Source organism: Bidens hawaiensis, unplaced genomic scaffold (assembly GCF_021521415.1).
Source record: "Bidens hawaiensis isolate Kalapana, Puna unplaced genomic scaffold, B.hawaiensis_p1.1 tig00006534_1, whole genome shotgun sequence".
Taxonomy (NCBI): Eukaryota; Viridiplantae; Streptophyta; class Magnoliopsida; order Asterales; family Asteraceae; genus Bidens; species Bidens hawaiensis.
In genome coordinates this window covers 1,211,914-1,230,913 of record NW_027491439.1, presented here as the reverse complement: position 1 = coordinate 1,230,913, position 19,000 = coordinate 1,211,914, and the positions used below count along the sequence as shown (strand labels likewise).

The 19,000-nt window shown below is 39.4% G+C and overlaps 1 pseudogene across 1 annotated transcript; it reads right to left on the bottom strand.

The window, feature by feature from the left end:
• Window positions 1-113: 113 nt before the first annotated feature.
• On the bottom strand, window positions 114-3,365 carry LOC143632859 (putative sodium/metabolite cotransporter BASS4, chloroplastic; annotated as a pseudogene). The gene is made up of 13 exons (XR_013153586.1): window positions 3,160-3,365; window positions 2,971-3,073; window positions 2,269-2,376; window positions 2,124-2,190; window positions 1,817-2,041; window positions 1,653-1,721; window positions 1,454-1,567; window positions 1,221-1,242; window positions 1,015-1,082; window positions 831-916; window positions 621-746; window positions 430-531; window positions 114-314 (listed from the first exon to the last, which is right to left on the bottom strand). The product of XR_013153586.1 is annotated as a putative sodium/metabolite cotransporter BASS4, chloroplastic (transcript).
• Between the last annotated feature and the right edge of the window lie 15,635 nt (window positions 3,366-19,000).

The following is a 19,000-nucleotide window of genomic DNA, read 5'->3' as shown; positions in this document are numbered from 1 at the left end:
ATGCAAGTAACAATGGTTTTCTCCCACACAGTCAAAATAATGCGTAATGATAATTTTGATATATTGAGCAATTTGATTAATGTTTTTCAAAGAATAATACCCTATTATGATACATGTAAAGTTACCAGAAGGCATGAAAATTAGGTAATGACATTTGCATTCATGACGTGATCACGTTTGAGTAGAATGTGAAGAACAGATCGAAAAAGATGTTGGCTGTGTCTTTCATCACTGAAGTCTTATGCAACCTTGGTATTGTCAAATACCTGTTCACTTTTGTTCCAATAGCTTACAAGAATAGAGTCCATTATGATCTAAACCAAAAGCATTAAAATTTTACTAGTTAGCTATAAAAGAATATACCAATTTGAAACCCTTACAAATGTGTTGCCTGATTGGTTTTTAAATGCATATTTAGAGAATAAGTACCTGGTTTAAATGTGCTGCAATACAAGGAATGATTAGTAAACCCGATTCCCCAAATGTAGAACTTAGTTGATCTACCACCGCAACCAACACTGGTAATGCTTTCTACAAATCATTTTTCACCCTTACAACTTTTCAATAAATAACAGTATATGACTGTTAATTTAAAAAATAATAAAAAAAACCATTTGTACCTGGCTGGCAACAAGTAAGAGGCGGTGAAGTTTTCCTTGGCGAAAATTGATTTACTACCACCAGATAGTGCACACAAGCACTGTATTGAGATCGCATTGAAACTTAATAGTATGAGGTGAAGAAGCCTGTAGATGTTCAAATTAGTTGATGTCTTACTGATAATCTACACATTTCAGTTATGTTATTTGTTTAGACAAGTGTGGACATACACTCCCATCATGACAGCTACAAGAAAAGCTGCAGGTTTAACCATTAGAAGCAGGTATCTTGATCTGCTTACTTGCATCCATGGGACCTGAATAAAATTATGATTTTTAGTAACACGAGATTGGCTTTAAATTGAGAAAATACATAGCAAGAAATTAATATTTGATAAGTAAAGATTAGGCTTACCAAACTAAGTAATAATACACTCAGCACTGATAAGAGCTTACGGTTATTATCAGCAAAATCTGCCAACCCTGCAGTACATATGAATTTAAAAAATTAACAAAACTCAATACACATGCAATTTTAAGATCTTGGTTACTTATGTTGTAAATTCTTTTAAAAATTTTAAAAGAACAATAACTTGGAAATTGTGTAGAAAAGAAATTAACCTTTAAAGGATTCCCGAAACGCCTGTCAAGAAACCAAAACATTACTTTTTTAAACCTGAACATAAACAAGTGTCATCCCACTCTACTATGTACAGTCTAAAGCACAATATATGCATGACAATAGCTCTTATTCTACCTTTCTACAAGAAAAAGGCATGATACTTCCACTGCATGATCAATAATTTGTGATATTTGAGGCCGTCCACCAAATTGACAACAAAAGGTATTATTACCTTTCCCAAAATCAAAGGTATCAGAAGTGTGAAGATAAGCCGTCTGAACAGTTTTTCAGTTGGGACGGTTGCCCCCAGTCCACAAGCAATCAGCTTCGATATAGAAAACGGAAGCTACAAAGATACAGTCGCCAGTCAGTTCTTTTTTTGTACAATTGTTAATTGTATCCTACAAAGAATCTAGAAATCTTGAACTTACAATCATAATGGCCAACAAACTAGATGTTACAGTCATTGCAAGAGCCAATGCAGCATTTCCGCCTGCAAGCTGCATATACGGGTCGATCCATAATTAACTATATTATCATAAATATAATGATGCAAAACTGGTATAGTGAATAATGAATTTTAACAATTAACCACCCGGGTTAGAGTAGTTCCACTTGATAATGTTGTAGGCATACAGCTAAAGAGAGCTAGTCCTATAAGGTAAAAATAATATAAATAACTAAATAAGCAAAGATTAATTAATGCTACGAAAATAAAACACTTATGACTGATGAACACACCTGTAACAAATTCTTGAGGTTGGAGATGAAATTGCAGGATAACTCTGGAAAGGTTGGGAGTAAACATTAATATTGAGGCCTGCAGTGACAATAATGTGATTAATATTCATAAATTGCATTTAATACTACTAAAATGACATTCAAATAGTTTGAGTTCATACTAGCCCGAAGAGACCACCGGCCAAGCTTCAGCAGCCGCGCTAATATCTTCACTACGAAGTGTCAATCCTGTATCATGAAAAGGCAGAGAATAAGCTGATTAAAAGTATAGCTAGCAGTAGCTAATACTCTTAATTAGCTTCTTGCCTGATATGATAATTATCCCAAAAGTGCTAACTTTAGATAACTGATATTTATAAGCAAGACAACCAGGAATGGGATTTGCAAGCCCCAATGCTACTCCCCCAACAAGAGCTGCATATTAGATATCTTAGTAAATAATGTTGGCTTTGAAACATAATCTAGGGGTGTAAACGAGCCAAGCCACTCAAGATTGGCTCGTAAAAAAGCTTGATTGACCTGAGCTTAAACGAGCTCGAGCCTAAAAATAAGCTTGTATAATAAAGGAGCTTGAGTTTCACTTATCGAGCTCGAGCGAGCCTATTATTTACATAATTTTTATTTAATATATGTATTTTTAATAACTACTATTAAAACTTATAAAGTTATGAGAAATATAACTACATAATTATTTATTAACTATTATTATATATAATAATTAATATATTGAAAATAATTAATAAATAGTCTATGAGCCGAACTTGAGCTTTAGAAATAGAGCTCGAAACGAGCTGAGCTCAAGCTCTGTGTAAGTTAAACAAGTCGAGCTCGAGCTTGAAAACTACTCATGAGCCAAACTAAAGCTTTGTGTAAGTTAAACAAGCCGAACTCGAGCTTCAGACATGAGCTCAGCTGTGTAAGTTTAAAAAGCCGGCTTGTTTACATGCACCCCTAACAGATTATAATTAATTGAAACATTCCAATCAATGGAGCGTATTATATTATTACCAAGTGGAAGAAAATTGTTAGAAGTGAAACTCAATAGAGGCTCTACCATGGCCAATATACCAGACTTTCTAACCGGTTGATCTGGACCGCCATTTCGCTGAATCTAAAACCACACAATTACTATTTACTTCAAATAAATAAACTATCATTGATAAAATCTACACAAATCCAGTTCAATTTGATCAAAACCTGATCAGAATTTGCGTGGTTCCTGATGATGAGTGTTCTCGTAATTGAACGAGCCAGCTTCCGGTGTATCAAGGAGTTATAACTGATAGCGTTGAAGCAGCGGTTGTTAGATTTGGAGTTAAGTGATCGGAAATGTAGGGTTCCGGTGACCGGATTGAGAAGATTGGTTAGGGTTTGAAGTGTTCCCGCCATTGGCTAGCTAACAGCCTCACATTCACTCGCATGGGACTCTAGTCAGTTAGTTATTTTGCATATTATTTTGATTTTAAACCCCTGGTTTATTTTCTAATAGCAACGTGGCCCTTAAAAGGATCATTTTTGTTTGATTCTATCGATCGTCCAAAATGCCATGTCCACCTCAACACTTGTCTTTTATCATTATTACGTCGGTTTCTAAACACCACTCGTTGATAAAAACAGTGGCGGATCTAGGAATTATTTTCGGTGGGTTCACTGTTCGGGTTGGTTTGACGGTTCGGGTCGGTTAAGGTTTATCACAAAATAAAAAATATGAATCAAATTGTTCGGGTTGGTTAACGTTTTTCACATAATAATGCCTACAAATCTAGTTTAAACATCACTAATTGTCTAATTCAATTAACAAATTTCAACGTAATCATCCATTTGTTTTAATTCTAATTTCAATAAATAAACAAAAATATTTGAATCAAAACATCAAATATACATGGAATATTGACTACTTTTAGCCGTTTAGGAGGTCTAAAACGAAATGTTTCTGAAGAGTATGGATAACTTTCATAAGCTTAATCAAAGGCCAGGTCAAACTTCAAACTAAATTACAAATATCGACTACTAATCACAAAATCTCAACTGGACACGCTTCATTAAAAGTTCATATATGACAGATGAAATCTACATTAAAAATATAAATTTTTGACTTGATAGTGTTATTAAAAATAGGCATCAACAAAAAGTTTGAAAACCAATTAGAAGGATGAATGAAAACTAGAGTTTGGACACCGAGGATGTAAAAGAGGATAAATATATGAGGCATACGTATGTTGTTTCTAGTGAAGAATCAAGATAACCACAAGCTAAATTAAATTCTCTTCTATTATTTCATCCCATAAAAAGAAAAGCTTTAAAGGGGACTCGAACCCGGGTTATCGCAGTGGAAGGGCTGGAGTTTAACCACTAGAACAAGGCTCAATTTTGTATATGGTTTCACTCAAAATTTATGTGGATTGACTTTCATATTTTATATAGATGTTATATATAAAATCCGAAACTCAGTGGGTTCCCGTGAACCCGCAAGTGTATACTTAGATCCGCCCATGGATAAAAACAAACGCAAAACAATTTATCTATTTTTACATTTTAATTATAACACAAGGAGGTGGAGTTATCATATAAATCACTAGCTTAAAAAACCGATAATGAATTACAGTTGTTCACGTTTGTAATTGTTTACAGTATAGAGACTAGAGTTCATATTAAGGCCTCTGAGCGGATGGACCCACTCTAGCTCTAACGGAATAGGTGAATGAGGTGTGAGTGTGAGTGTGAGTGTGAGTGTGATTGCATGACCCTCTCTAGCCATCCAAAGATGTCCATCCTTGGAGCATTTTGTGAAGGACAAAAGTTTCCCATTTGTCCTTAATAGATATTGTATAGTTGGCATGTATATCGGTTAAATATAGATAATATTGTTAGTTGATTTCATCCCTAATGAAGAAACACTAAATGACCCCGATAGATTAAGGATAATCTCAGGGTTAAGTAGATGTTTCCCACGAGGGTTAGGTCCGGCAAAGATGGCTATTCTTCTCAACCTGCAAAACAGACACCGTAAGCTCGTCACTGAGAAGGGGGGGTTCCTCCTTGTGACCACCCTCCGGCGTGAGAATCAGACTAGATTGCTCTGAATATAAGTGTATATAGAGAGAAATAGCTAGAGAGAAGATATTATATGATAAGATAAGATAATATATGATGATAATACCGTTCCAAGGTGTTGGAGTATTTATAGCCGAAGGTAGGTTTCCAAGCAGGTACGGCCAGCTGTATATAATATTCATTTTCCACCAACTACGGGCTATGTTCGTGCCACGATGGGAGTTGGTGGGTAGGCAGCGGCTGATAGTGACATTTTGTACTGGAGCGTGCTCCTCCTGGTACTATTGTCAGTGAGCTGTCACCCTGTGATTGGTTCATGGGTTGCTTTTGTCAGATATTTGTCCATACCTTGGTAGGTATAGTACAAAAGATCTTCTAGAAGCGTACGGACTGGCTCTTTTGGGCGGGAATATTCCCGCCCTGCTCATTCCTTCTTCAGGTGACATTACTGAAGTATTAAGAGTTAGTGCCTTATGCGTGTAGCCTTACTGTTAGTGCTGGTAGCCTTCCCTCATGGCTTGTATCCGCAGCTGCTGGAACAGGCGGGGTACTACCAATGGGAGGCTTTCCTGCGGGAACAGCTGGCTTACTGCGTGTAAGGTCTTCATCTCTCTGAGCATGGTGGGTCCTGCGGATCCAGTTGGTCTTTGCGCAGACGTGCCTTTTCAAGGTGAGTCTTGCGGGTCCAACTGGGCTTTGCTGGGACCTACCTCTTCAAGTCCCCCCCCAGTCCATTGTTCTCATGAATTGTAAGTGAAGTGAACTTTTGGACTTTAAGCAAGGGGTTTTGAAAAGGGTTTTTCGTTTTTTAAGGTTTTCCGTGGGGATTCTTCCCGCAGTTTTCCTAATGTCACTTGCAGAAATTCCCGACTTTTCTGCCTAATCTTTGGGTATGATGCGGGTAGGTGTGTAACCTCCTCGCAAGTCGGGAGCGTTGAGTTTCACTTGTGTAGATTCTCCACGAGGTTTTGGTAGTTTTAGACATAGTGATCAGTTATGTTAAACAACCAATTCCACCTTGAAGCTTCAAACAATCTAGTTCTCAACGTTCCCGCTATGCGGGGATGTTATTTCTCTTTCCGCAAGCTTGGCCCATAAGATCCTTCTTGGTTTCAATTCCCTGCAAGTGCTAAGTATGTGAAGGGTTTCGCCTTGACACTGTACCCGCACTCGTCTTATGGTTTCTTGCTTTTCAAGGTATTCTTGGCTTCAATTCCCTGCAAGTGCTAAGTATGTGAAGGGTTTCGCCTTGACACTGTACCCGCATTTGTCTTATGGTTTCTTGCTTACCAAGGTAAGTGGGTATATTCCCTCTTATTTTTGAATCTTTTTAAAATTCGAAGGGTTGGTGAAGGGATAAGAACAGTCCAAACGGTTGAAAGGACATTGGCGTCTTCTGAAGGTTTCAGGACGTGCAGGAAGTTATGACGATGTGACAGCATGTGGTCAATCCGAACGCTTTTACAGGCGCGTGGGCGCGAGTTTCATGGCACGCGCCATTCCGACACCTGTTGCCAGCTTGCTTTATCCACGTGTCGCCGTGTCATTGCTCCTACGCTCTCTCTCTCATCCGCATTAAATTCATCGCATTCATTGCGATGAGTATATAAGGGGGAGAGGGTGTATCTCGTCCCATACCTTCACTTCACTTCTCCTTTTAAGCGATTTCCGGCGAGCATTCTCCTGAAACCGCTTTCATTCATTAACGTTAAAAAATGTCTTCTTCTCATGACCCAGACGTTAACGTCGAGGAGTCCGACGTTTTCCCTGAGAACCCGACGTCCACGTCCGATAAGGACGATAAGAGTACTGCTGGCGAGTGCCAGTGTACTCTTTCTGTCGATGTATACCATTACATCGTCAAGAAGTTCATGCTGGAGCCCTATGAGCCAGAGTTTCCGGAGGCCAACCAGACGGTGTACGATGCCCCTAAGGGCAAGATAGAGGTTTACGCTTCGTTCTTCATATATGGGAATCTAAGATTCCCATTAACGAAGTTCGTATACCGTGTTTTGGAGAAACACGGTGTTCATTTGACGGAGGTGCACCCAATGGCAATTGCTAAAGTTCGCCATTTCGAATGGGTGTGCCGTATTTTGGGTATCGAGCCTCTAGTCGACCGCCTGATGACCTTCTACACTTGGAGGTGCGTCCAGGGTTGGTATACCCTTGTCACTCGGATCAAGGGTTTAAAGATCTGTACTACCGAGCGTAGTCTCCGCTCTTGGAAGCGTGAGTTTTTCTACATTTCCGCTCGTGTCGTTCCCATCGCGATGACGTTCAAGAATGGTAGGGCACTTCCGAATCTTCCTGCTTCCAACTACCAGGAGACGGAGTGGTTTACCAAGATTTCCCAGATTCGGACTCCTGTTTACCGCTTTCCGGAATCTAGGATGGTCATGCTTGGGATGAGCCGCGTGTGGAAGGATGCCGGGTTTGGGACACCGCAAATTCCCATCGTTCTTGAATACGGTTTGAAATCTATTCCTTATGGTACGCCCCGTCTTCTGTGCTGGTTTAGGGTTTTCCTTCTAACATTGTTGTCTTTTTATTACAGTCGCTCTTGCACCCGCGGGAGACTGGTGGTCCCGCGCGGTTGGGTACTCATGATCTTGATGAGAACGAGTTGCCCATTTTTGAGCAGACTGCGGATAGATTCGTAGAGGTCTACCCGCCAGGCCATGAGATTTTAAGCGCCACTCGGCCAGGTAATAAGTTCTTTAATCCTCGTCCTTTTCATGCTCAAACTTCTGCTGGAAGTCCTCTGATCTTGTCATCTTCTAATGAGGGATCCGCAGATGGGCCTTTTATTGGGAGGAAGAAGGCGGCTGGCGTGAAGGGCAAAACGAAGGTTGCTACCTTCGTTGACCTGGGGAATCAGTCTGATTCCGAGACTGAAAGTGAGGAGGCGGCGGGGAACCTTGGTGGTGATGAGGCCATTGTCTCAGAGGTTGAGACAACGGCTGTCACTTCCGAGCCACCAAGCGTTCCGAAGGTGACTGGCGTGAAGAGGCCAGTTCCATCGGGTCCATCTCCGCCTGTCAGGGCTTTCAAGATCAAGAAAACTAGTAAGTATACTTTTTGTGTACCTTTTCCGCATTTCCTTCCGCCTTTGTTTTTTATCTTTGGTTTTTCTTCATGCAGGAGTGGACTTATCTGCTTTTGAAGAAAGTAGTGCGGGAGGAGCTAGTTCAGGACCCACGACGATAGGTTTGGTCAACCTATCCGAGGCGATGACTCAGGCGGCTGCGCCTGTTTCTGGTACTGGTTCAGTTGCTTATACTGTTGAAGCAACTGTTCCGGTTATGACGTCATCTGTCATGGCTGCTGTGCCGACGATGGCGTCTACTTCCGTTGCTGTGCTGAGCAGTTCAACTTCCTCGCCAGCTGTCAGTGCCATTTTTACAACGTCATTCACCGGACCGGCGGTGACTTTTTCCGCGAGCTCATCTGCAGCGGCTATCACGGTTATGAGTTCATCTCAAATGAGTTCATCTCCGATGGTTTCTACCTCAGTGGCTTCTACAATGTCACATTCGGAGCCAACGACTACTTCGTCCTTGGCTGGTTCTTCAGGTATGTTTAGAGTTGGGACCTCTAGACTTACCTCTGTTGATGAGGGAGTCCAACCTTTGCCTCCTTCCCATCTCCTTGACCTCTTGGATGGATATCCTTTAGGTTCGGGTGATGGGTTTGGCGGCTATCGGCCTGTTATCGACCCTACAGGTGCGTGGGGTTACTTTGGCCTGTTGTTTATCCTTAGTCATTTTTTCTTAACTGTTTTTTGTTGCAGTTTCAGATCCCAATGAGGTTTATGCCCCAAGGTGGAATATCCGCCGAGGGACAACTCTCAGGACGGCACCAGACTGCGTCGATTGGGCGCGCCATGCCGCTCCAAGTGGTGCATTGGGGGAGGCAATGGTTAGCTACCAGGAAGGCAGGTTGTCCACTGAGCTCCGGATTCTACTCGCCCGGATGCAGCCGCGTGTCGAATTACTTTGTCGTGAAAACGACAAGTTAAAGACTGCGCGTAGCTTGGAGGGAGCTCAGGTGCGATCGCTGCGGGAAGAAATAAGAAGCTTGCCGCCACCGCTGCTGAGAGAGAGAAGGCCTTCAAGGATCTTGAGGCCGAAATGCAAGCTAGGCATGAGGCCCGTTCCAAGGCTACTCAAGTTGTTAACGAACAACTTAGGTTGGCTAAGAAAACTGCGCGTAACGCGACCGAAAGGGCCACCAAAGCTGAAGCTGTTGCTGAGCCTCTACGCGCTGAAAATGAGGAATTGAAGGCTAAACTGGAGGAGCTTCAGCAGGCTCATGAGGCTTTGGCTTTGGAAGATGCCAAGAAGCTACAGGAGCTCTTGGATCAGAAGGGTATGCTTGATCGCACTGAGCGCAAGCTTAAAAGCGTTGAGGAGGCTGCTGCCAAGGAAGTGTTGCTTGCCAACTTAAACAAGAATGAGGCCGAACGTGCACGCGATCAAGCTCACGCTACCCTTCAAGAGGCTCTGTCCAATAGGGATTGGCTTCTACGAGAAGCGTTGCCGCAGGTACGCATAACTCCATTATTCTTTGCTTTTTGCTCTTTTCGCTTTTTATACTTAGAAAAGATTTTTCTTTGTAGGTTGTGCATCGGACTTTCGCGAACACATCCTATGATGATGCCATGAGCGCAGCCCTCAACGCTTCTCATGAGGATGGTGAGAAAGCTGGTTTCTTACTTGGTCTAGGATTTGCAGAGAAAGGCATCCCGCCTTCCAAATTTCCTCTACATGATGTTGATACTGAGGCTGTCTATGACTAAGCTGTGAACCAGTATGCTGCTTTCTCTCACCCGGTCGTGGAGAATGTGAACGAAGCTGCTACTGCTGATGACAGATTAGCTGCTCTCAAAGCTTTCCCTGAACAGCCGCAGCCAACTGATGGTGCGGGTTCAAGTGGGTTTGGAGGGAGTGGTCCCGAAGCCTGAATCTTGAGATTCCTCCAAGCTGTTAGGATAGATTTGTACTTTTTGTAGGCGGGTAGATACCTAGCCATGTTGTAATCTTTGAACAGCTTTTATCGTGAATATAAATGATTGTGCGGGTAGGACCGTCACTTTCACTTAATGGCTTGCTTTATAAACGTTATATGATTTGCTCATGCATATTTTAGTTTAACTTAGCAATTGCCTTGCCTTATAAACGTTATATGATTTGCTCATGCATACTTTAGTTTAACTTAGCAATTTTCTAAGTGTTTTGAATAAGTTAACCTTTCGACGCGTGATTGATAATAGGTTAATGTTCAGTTTCCTCTATCATGATTGTGCGGGTAGGACCGTCACTTTCACTTAGTAGGATGACCAAACTTCACCTATATCTGACCTGCGTGAAGGTTTTCCTCATCTTTTCCTTAGAAATTTTTACCGTTTTTGTGTTTATGCGGGTTTTGCCGCTTTCCACACGCAACGACTTACTTCCTCCCTCACTTATTTATGCGGTGAATACCGGCATATCAACATCAATGTGATAAGGAGAATCATTTTCATTAGAAGTGGCTCTAGGCCTGTTCGTTACAAGTCTGGAATTGATCTACATGTAGCATCTGCGTAATTGAGCTCCATTCCATGTTCTTAGGATGGGGGTGCCATCGAGCCTTTCGAGCAGGTATGCGCCCTTTCCCAGACCGGGGCCAGCTTTCCTGGGTGCTCCTGGTTCGGAATCTCGTTGTTACGCAGTATGTAGTCTCCGATATTGAAGTTGCAGAGTTTTACCTGCGTGTTGTAGTTGTTTCCCCAACTGGGGTTCTACACGCGTTAGCTTGCTTAGCACCCATTACGCCACGAGGTGTGTGAGTTTCCCATCTCTGACGAATGTTTCGACGACATCCTTCAAGGATATGCATTCCTCCGTGGTGTGGCCTTTTGTCCCGTGGAAGTCACAGGATTTGCTCTGATCGGCGTTTTGACGCTGTCGGATCATTGGAGCCTTTGGCCATGGGAGCCTCTCGGTGGCAAATATTTCGGTGACGCTTTTGGTGAGTGGCGTCCATCTGGGATTCCGGTTCGACGACTGCATGTTGTCCTTTCCGCCTAAGAGAGGGCGAGAGCTGGGTGAGGTGTCAAAGTTTACCCTTGACTGCCAAATACCAAGCTTCCTCTTTTTGTTTTGTCGGGCGGTATGGACGTTATTTTCTCTTGTCCTCTGGGTGTAGAGGTTTGTGCTCTGGGAAGATCTCTACCCAGTTGCTTCTCCGTTTCGGCAAAGCGTTTAGCTGCCGTCATGATGGCATCCCACGTAGGTAGCATGCCGTCTTTACCTGTCAATGTGCGGATGAGCTCTGGGTCTTCAGCGCCCTGGATGAAAGCGGCGCGAACAAGATCTTCGCTGATATTGCCCAGACTTAGCTTCTTTGAGTTGAAGCGAGTGATGAAGTCTAGCAAAGATTCGTCTTCCTCTCGGATGCAGTTGAGGATCGTCCATTACTCTTCAGTATATTTTCTTTGTTGACTGAAGTGCTGGCTGAAGTTATGCTGGAAGTCTGCCCAATCATAGATGTGGTGGACCGGTAGACGATCAAACCACGCTCTGGCTGCCCCGACGAGCGTCATCTGGAACATGTAACACCATGTGGGTTCCGTCCAGTTACTGACGGTTGCCCCCGCTATAAATCTGTTCAAGTGGTCGTCCGGGTCAGATATGTCATCGTAAGTGCCTATGTTGGACATCTGTTTGGCACTCTTTGGGGCGATTGCTTCCGCAATGTCCCTTGCAAATTTGGACGTTCCCGCATTCGCAGCGGTTGGTCTGAAAGTTTTGGAGAAGTCACGTGGGTTTCCCCCCGTGTTCTTTGGTTTGAAGGTTTCTCCGAAATTTCTTCTCGAGTGGAAGTCTGCTTCTTTACGCTTCCCTTTCGCCTTATGACGAGGGTTTGCGTCACTGTCAGATTCTTCCCAATCTTCATCCGCATACTCACAATCATTGCTCATGTTGAGCTGTTGTCGAGTGCTTCCGAATTCGTCATTGGCCTGTTGGAGCGAACGTAAACGTTCGTCCAACTCGGCTTGGAATTCTTTCTAACGTGCTTCCGCCCAAGCTTTAATTTGTTCTGGTATTTGTCTGGGAAGTCTCATCTGTTGTTTCCCCACCTGGGTATCAATGAATCCCAGGAGAGGATTGTTTACTGTTTTTGATGACAAAATTTAACGTTTTGACATCCTAACATATTTGATGACACGGTGAATTTCAGAAGTTGATATCTATTCTATTTTATTCATACATAACAAAAATCTTTGTTTAAAAAGCTTTAACATGAGAAAAATATATGATAAGAATCCTATGGGCCGTTGAATTACTAAAAATTGAAACAAATTTGTTCAATGTGTTTAATAATTTAAGATAGGAATTTTCCTTCATTCAGATGAAATCCAAAGTTAGTGTACACATTGTGAAATGTGAATAATCACTATGCTAACAAAACTTACACTTGTTGGTGTAAGGTGTTGTATAGTATCATTTTCATCGTTCTTTTTTTAACATGTGATATGATCTTTAACTTTGATTTCATGAATAATGATGTGATGAAAGAAACGTTTGTTTTAATATCTGCTGTGTAAGTCTACTAGCTAACGAGTGATATGCTTAAGAGATTGCATGTTTACAAAAATTTATGAGTTTTCTTTGTTTTGTAAGTTGACACCTCTCACGTGTGATAACATAACTTTGTCAAAAATTTGTAATCCTTTACAATCTTGAAATGAAATATTACAAGAGCATGTTCAACAGATGATCAAGATTCAAGAACAATATTAATGACCATATCAACTATTTAACCAAGCGAGTCATCTCAAAGACACGACTCTTTAATCAAAACGAACAATGCAGTACTTCAATTAAAAAGGTATCCTATAAATCAAAATTACCCAAGCATCAATTGCGTTTGTTTTTTGTTTTGTTTTTCTCATGAAAACTGTTATCTTTATCCCTAAATGTATGCATTCTTGTGCTATAGCTCTTTTTTTTTTTTTTGTGATTTCCACTAAGTGCTTGAACTTCGTGTCTTTACAGGTTTAACATGTTAGAAATGACGCGCTTAACACAAGTATCAAACATGAATACGACTCGTTTAACTACTTTATATATAATGACTAAAAGACAGTTTAGAGTTTTATGTACCAATAAAGGTATACGATTGAGTCTAGCCTACTAATTTGAATTATTTAAGAAAATAAAAACACATACCGCGCTTTTTTGCTTAACATGTGTTATCATATTTTAAACAAATACTTAATTGTCTCCTATTTAACTTTTTTTATATATATACTTTTAATGTTCCCTTGCACTTTAGCTATCAAACCCATTGGTTTGAGCCTTGAGAACCAATGAAGAATGTACCGTTTGATCATGTTTCTGGAACAAATCTAATAACATCTGTGTTCCCTTTTTATGATTACATGGGTCTATTATTTATGAGACTAAAAAAATTTTAAAGTATATAATAATATTAGAAATTGGAATTTGATTAGTTAAATGTAAATAAATATGAAAAGCAAAATAAGTGTTTTGAGTTCGCATCAATGGTCTTTTGATCGGGCATGCAATTATCCGATAATACCTATAAAATTAAATTCCAACGTGGCATTTCTAAAAGCCAATCCTTTATTCCCTTATGTCATGCGTCTCTAGCACTCTTGAAAGCACACTAAAGTGACGTGTTAGGTATTTTATGCTTGTATCGATCTACTCAGTTGTGTTTAGTTGTGAGTGGGACTTTAGGTTGTGTCAAATGTTTTGAAGGATGTATCTACTCAAATATGTTTGTGTGGGTTTCTAGCGAGTGTTGTGTTCAACCATCAACTAAGATTGTATATAATTTCTTAGGTTCAATTGATCGAGGGGGTGGGGTCGATGGGTCCATGAACAAACAAAACCATTTACCCGTTTGAATATGCGAGAGACTATGGCTAATCCTCAAAAGCAACCGAGAACGCCACACGGAGGCTCATCTAACAACTTCGTGAGACCAACCAAGTGAAGTTCAAAGTTTTGGCCAACCCTCATTAAGGCACATAAGCTCATACCAATCCTAAGAGCATCCACAACAAGTTTTATTTCTCTAGGTTTGAATCTGCATGACAATCAGCTTCTTTTCTCTAGGTTTGGATCCATATGGCAATCTACAAACTTTGGATGACACAGTTCTCTTGCTATGGAGTGAAGGTTTTGGGTTTTAAGTTCTTTTCTGCATACTTGGAAAGAACTTGTCATGTGGGCCCCTTTATATATTAGTTAGAATAAAAAAACAGCTTTAAACATCATCGATGAAACCCTAGGTTTTTGATGTAATCAACTTGAAGCAGACTAACCGTATTTCGTTGGTTGCGGTTTAATTTGATGACAGGCGGTTTGAATCAATGGGAAGATCGATTTATGTTCAAGAGGACAGTTTGAATCAATGGGGAGATCAATTTCTTTGGTTCCATATTCTTCTCTTGATGGTGATAATTTCAAATCTAGAATGAAGAAAAGAAAAGATAACAGAAAAGAGAAAATGGGGCGATGGGTGCTAGTGGTTAATATTAATGTTAGGGGATTTTTAGGGTATCTTTTATTTTTTTTTTGTTGTTAAAAAGCCAAATTTATTAGGCGGTTAACATGATCATATATTAGGTGATTAATATAATAATTAAATATATAATAAAAATATTTTTACTTGATTATATATAAAGTAGTATGTGATGATGTGTTAGTTTGTAAAGGTTTGTTATTGTGGTAAAAAGTGAGGTTTTTATAAAAAGTTTGAAAATTTATATGGCGGTGATGCGATGGTTTGTTAAAGTTTGTTGTTGTGGGCGCTCTAATAAAAATATCATTGATTTGCCTTATAGAGTTATAGTTAATCAAAGCGACGTAGTTTTGCTTGATTTCCATGTCCATATTGTGGGATATGATTTCTTCGTGATTATACCAGTTTCTTCTTTTTCCGGATTTGAATGTATATCTTTTTAGAATCATACCTTTTTCGATTTACAACTTGTATATAATTTTGTCCGGATTTGGGTGTATATCTTTTTAGAATCATACATGTTTCGATTTACAACTTGTATATAATTTTGTCGATATCGATTTATTGTATCTTTGATTTGGAGGTCTAGGGTTTAACCACTATCTCAAATCAAGCTACGAATCACAAATTCCTCTTTCAAACTTGTGAAAGTTCTTTGCTATATGTTTATACATTTTGTAATACAAGTATACAATTTAACTTGGTGAAATATATTATTTGCATAGATCAGGTTTGGAACGTATTAGTGAGGATCAACCGGGACTTTTTTAAGTAAAGAAGTTGAATAAATTCAATATACGATATTTATCAGTGTTTTGAAACCCGGCCCGGCCGGTCGGACCGGTCCGACTGTGACCCAGTCCCTATACCGGGTCGGGTCAGTGTGTTTGGCCCGTTTTGCGGGTAAGCGGTCGGCCTGGACCGGTTGGACCGGCGGGTGAACCGGTAAAACCCATTTTTTCATTAATTTTAAAATGAAATGTGCATGCCGGGATTCAAACTTGGGTAATTTTGAAGATATAAGCTTTAATAATTAACCATGAGCCAACCAACCAAGCTTCATTGATGTTTCTATTGATCAAACATAAATCATACATATTTAAAAAGTAATGTATAGAACATAGATAAACATTAAAGTTTGTTATTATTATTACTATTTTTGGCTATCATTATTTTTATATGTATCTACTATTACAATAAATAAAAATCATGGTTGAACCACATATTCTTTAATTGGCATAATATTTTGCCAAGTGGCACTATTATATATTTTGAGAAAAGATCCAATACACTAATGCTTATCGTATAAATTCGTACGCGAATTCCGTTTTTCACGAATCGATCCATGAAATCACATCCAAACATTTCGGAATCGTCAATACATATCCAATCAATCATTGCTTCACCGAAAAAACAATTTTGGATGGTTAATCGATCAATTTTTCACTTTTTTTCACAAAGACGATTTTTGAGCGTTTTAGGTTTTTACCTTTGTTTTTTTGCCTTTGAGCGTCTCGCGTATCTACTGTACGTTAAGCATTAGCGTACGATAACTGTACCTTATATATTTTAACTTTTAAATACCTATTTTTTAAAATTAAAACAATTATGAATACTTAAAACCTTCCTTAAGAAGTTTTTGAATTACTTACAACTAATATAGAGTATGTAATAGTTACCATTATAACTGTTATTTACCATAATATGTTTTTGAATTATAATATCAGTAACAATTTGTTATAACTATATTTCTTACTACTAAACACCCTTCTTTGATAGTAATTGTATTCACAAATATTGTGTATTACATATATTTATAGTTACACGAATATTCAAAATGAAAATTTAATATGTTTACTCATTTTTTTTGTAGTTTACTTATCAATAACCCTCTTTTCAGACATTTCAAATGGTATGCCGCATATATCCTTTTAGATAAGCAAAATGCACTATTTTATTTTCTTTTAGACTCAACATTAGTATAAAGTATAATTATTAGGTTTATTTATATTTCATAATAGGTTAAAAACCTGGATATTACAAAGGTCAAACACTAAAAATAATAAAAATTATAAAGCTTGTCATTATTCATTACTGGAATTACATACCATTGCATAACAAAAAAAAAAAAAATCATTCATAACAAAGTAAGTAAATTATTAAAAAAAGAGTTAATAATAAATGAAAAAAAGGTAATCTTCAATCTACACAATCCATTTTTTTGGGATTGTTTTATTAAAACATTTTAAAACAAGCCCAATAACATCTATAAAAATACTTTTAAAAAAAGGTTGATCTTAATAAAGAAATTAATAAAATTTACCAAAGGTTGATAATATATGAATATTTAATAATAATGAATAATGATATAATAAATGTATGAAATTAGATTCTCTGTCTTTTTCAAAATGACTTGATTAAACAAACCTTTTTATTTTTTATTTTATAATTTACTTAATCTGTTATGAATAGTTTTCTTTTCCAACCCGTGTAATACACGGGTTATTAACCTACTATGAATTATATATATATATATATTCAATTATATATTTAAATTATTTATAACGTCATCCGGGTCAAATACCGGTCCGCCCTACCGGGTCGGTCCGACTTTTAACCCGGTAAGGCGTCCGGGTCAACGTCCGAACCGGATATGAAAACATTGATATTTATAGGTCTAAAATGTTAAAGATAAGACGGAACTATGTAACAATATCAATTTTTTCTCACATACTTAGGGGGTGTTTGTTTTTTCCAAGAAGCTCTTCATGGTCTCTTTTGTCTGCGTCGCGCAGACCACGTGCAGACATCCAGGTTTGCAGATTGTTTGTTTCTTGGAAGACATTTCATTAAAAAACGTCTGCGCACCCTCTTATTCGCGCAGACTTTGACCAATCACTTCTCACATCTTCTACCTCTTCTCGTCTTTTATTTCATTCCCCCTCCTCAAACCTAAAAATACAAATCCCCTTCTTCCACCCTAACCTTCCTTCACACCTGCCACTCCCCCTCCTCCATATCCTCCGGCCACCACACAGCTCCACGCTGGCATCGCCGCATGCCTAATCCGGCCATCGTTGCACTTCCGCCTCCCCGACTGCTCATCCACCTCACAACAAGGTAAGCATCACCTCTGCCAACAACTTATTTGTTAATGTTAATACCTACGTAACCACCACCTTCGCCTATACTTCATCTCTCTCATAATTGACGGAGGTATTTTCTGTTTCCGGCCAGGAAGGCGAACTATCAGGCGTCTCAACGGAGTGCCATTTTCGTCAACATATATTGGATTGGAAATGTAAACCAATCAACAATCCCTTTTCAATTACACGGCCGCCGACTTCTAGATTTTTCGGTGACGGCTCATGAATTGTTTAGGGATATATGTGAGTGGTAATCATGGCATGGCCGTTCGACAGGTGGCGGAGAGTGTGCGGAGAAGTTATTTCCGGTTATTGTGATGGTGGCTTGTGTCGACTGAGGGGGTGTTTGGGATTCCTTATTTTAACTTCTTTTGACTTTTCATTAAATTAATAAGTTATAACATTGTAACTTATGGAACTTTTTCTCTCACATCAAAAGCAATCCCAAACACCTTATTCCTTTTCAAAAAGTTTAATAGTTATAAGTTAATGAAAATAAGCAATCCCAAACACCCCCTGAGTAGCAGTGAGTTGGCGACGGTTGCGGGGAAAGCAGTAGTGTTCAAAGGCCATGTAGGTGATATATATTATCAACATAATAGAAGTATTATTAATATGTTTATCAAAATTAACCGAACAATGTTAGCATGTGTTTATCAATGGGTACAAGTCTTCTGTCATTTCTTTTTATGAAAGATTCCAAACACATATGTCATTATAGTAATAACTTTCTATATTGTAAAACATGGCTTGTCATTATGTTTAACATAATCGGTTATTTAAATTTTAGTTAATTTTAGCAGTTTGCAGATGTTTAAAAAACAAACAATTTTCTTATTGCAGATTGCAGAGGTTTGGTCCACCTCTTCTGTTACAGATGTTTGCAAATGTGGTCCGCAGTCCGCAGACATTTTACTTCTGAAAAAACAAACAGCCCCTTAAGGGGCTGTTTGTTTTTCCTCAAAAGCTCTTCCAGACCACTGTTGTCTGCACCGTGCAGACGTTGTGGTCTGCAGTGTGTTTGTTTTCCCGAAGACATTTCATTAAAAAACCTCTTCGCGCCCTATTCTCCTAGAAGTGTTGTTCTCGTTACTTCTCACCTCTTCTTCTTTTTTCCTTCATTTCCTTCATCAGACTCCAAAGTCCAAACCCTAACATCTTTCTCCTCTACAAACAGCCCCTCCACTGCCTCACTCCTCCACCGCCGCAACCCCACCGGCGGCCTCCACTCCTCCACCGCCCGCCGCTGGCAATGCCGCACTCCTCCACCGTCGCAACCCCTCCACTGCTCCACT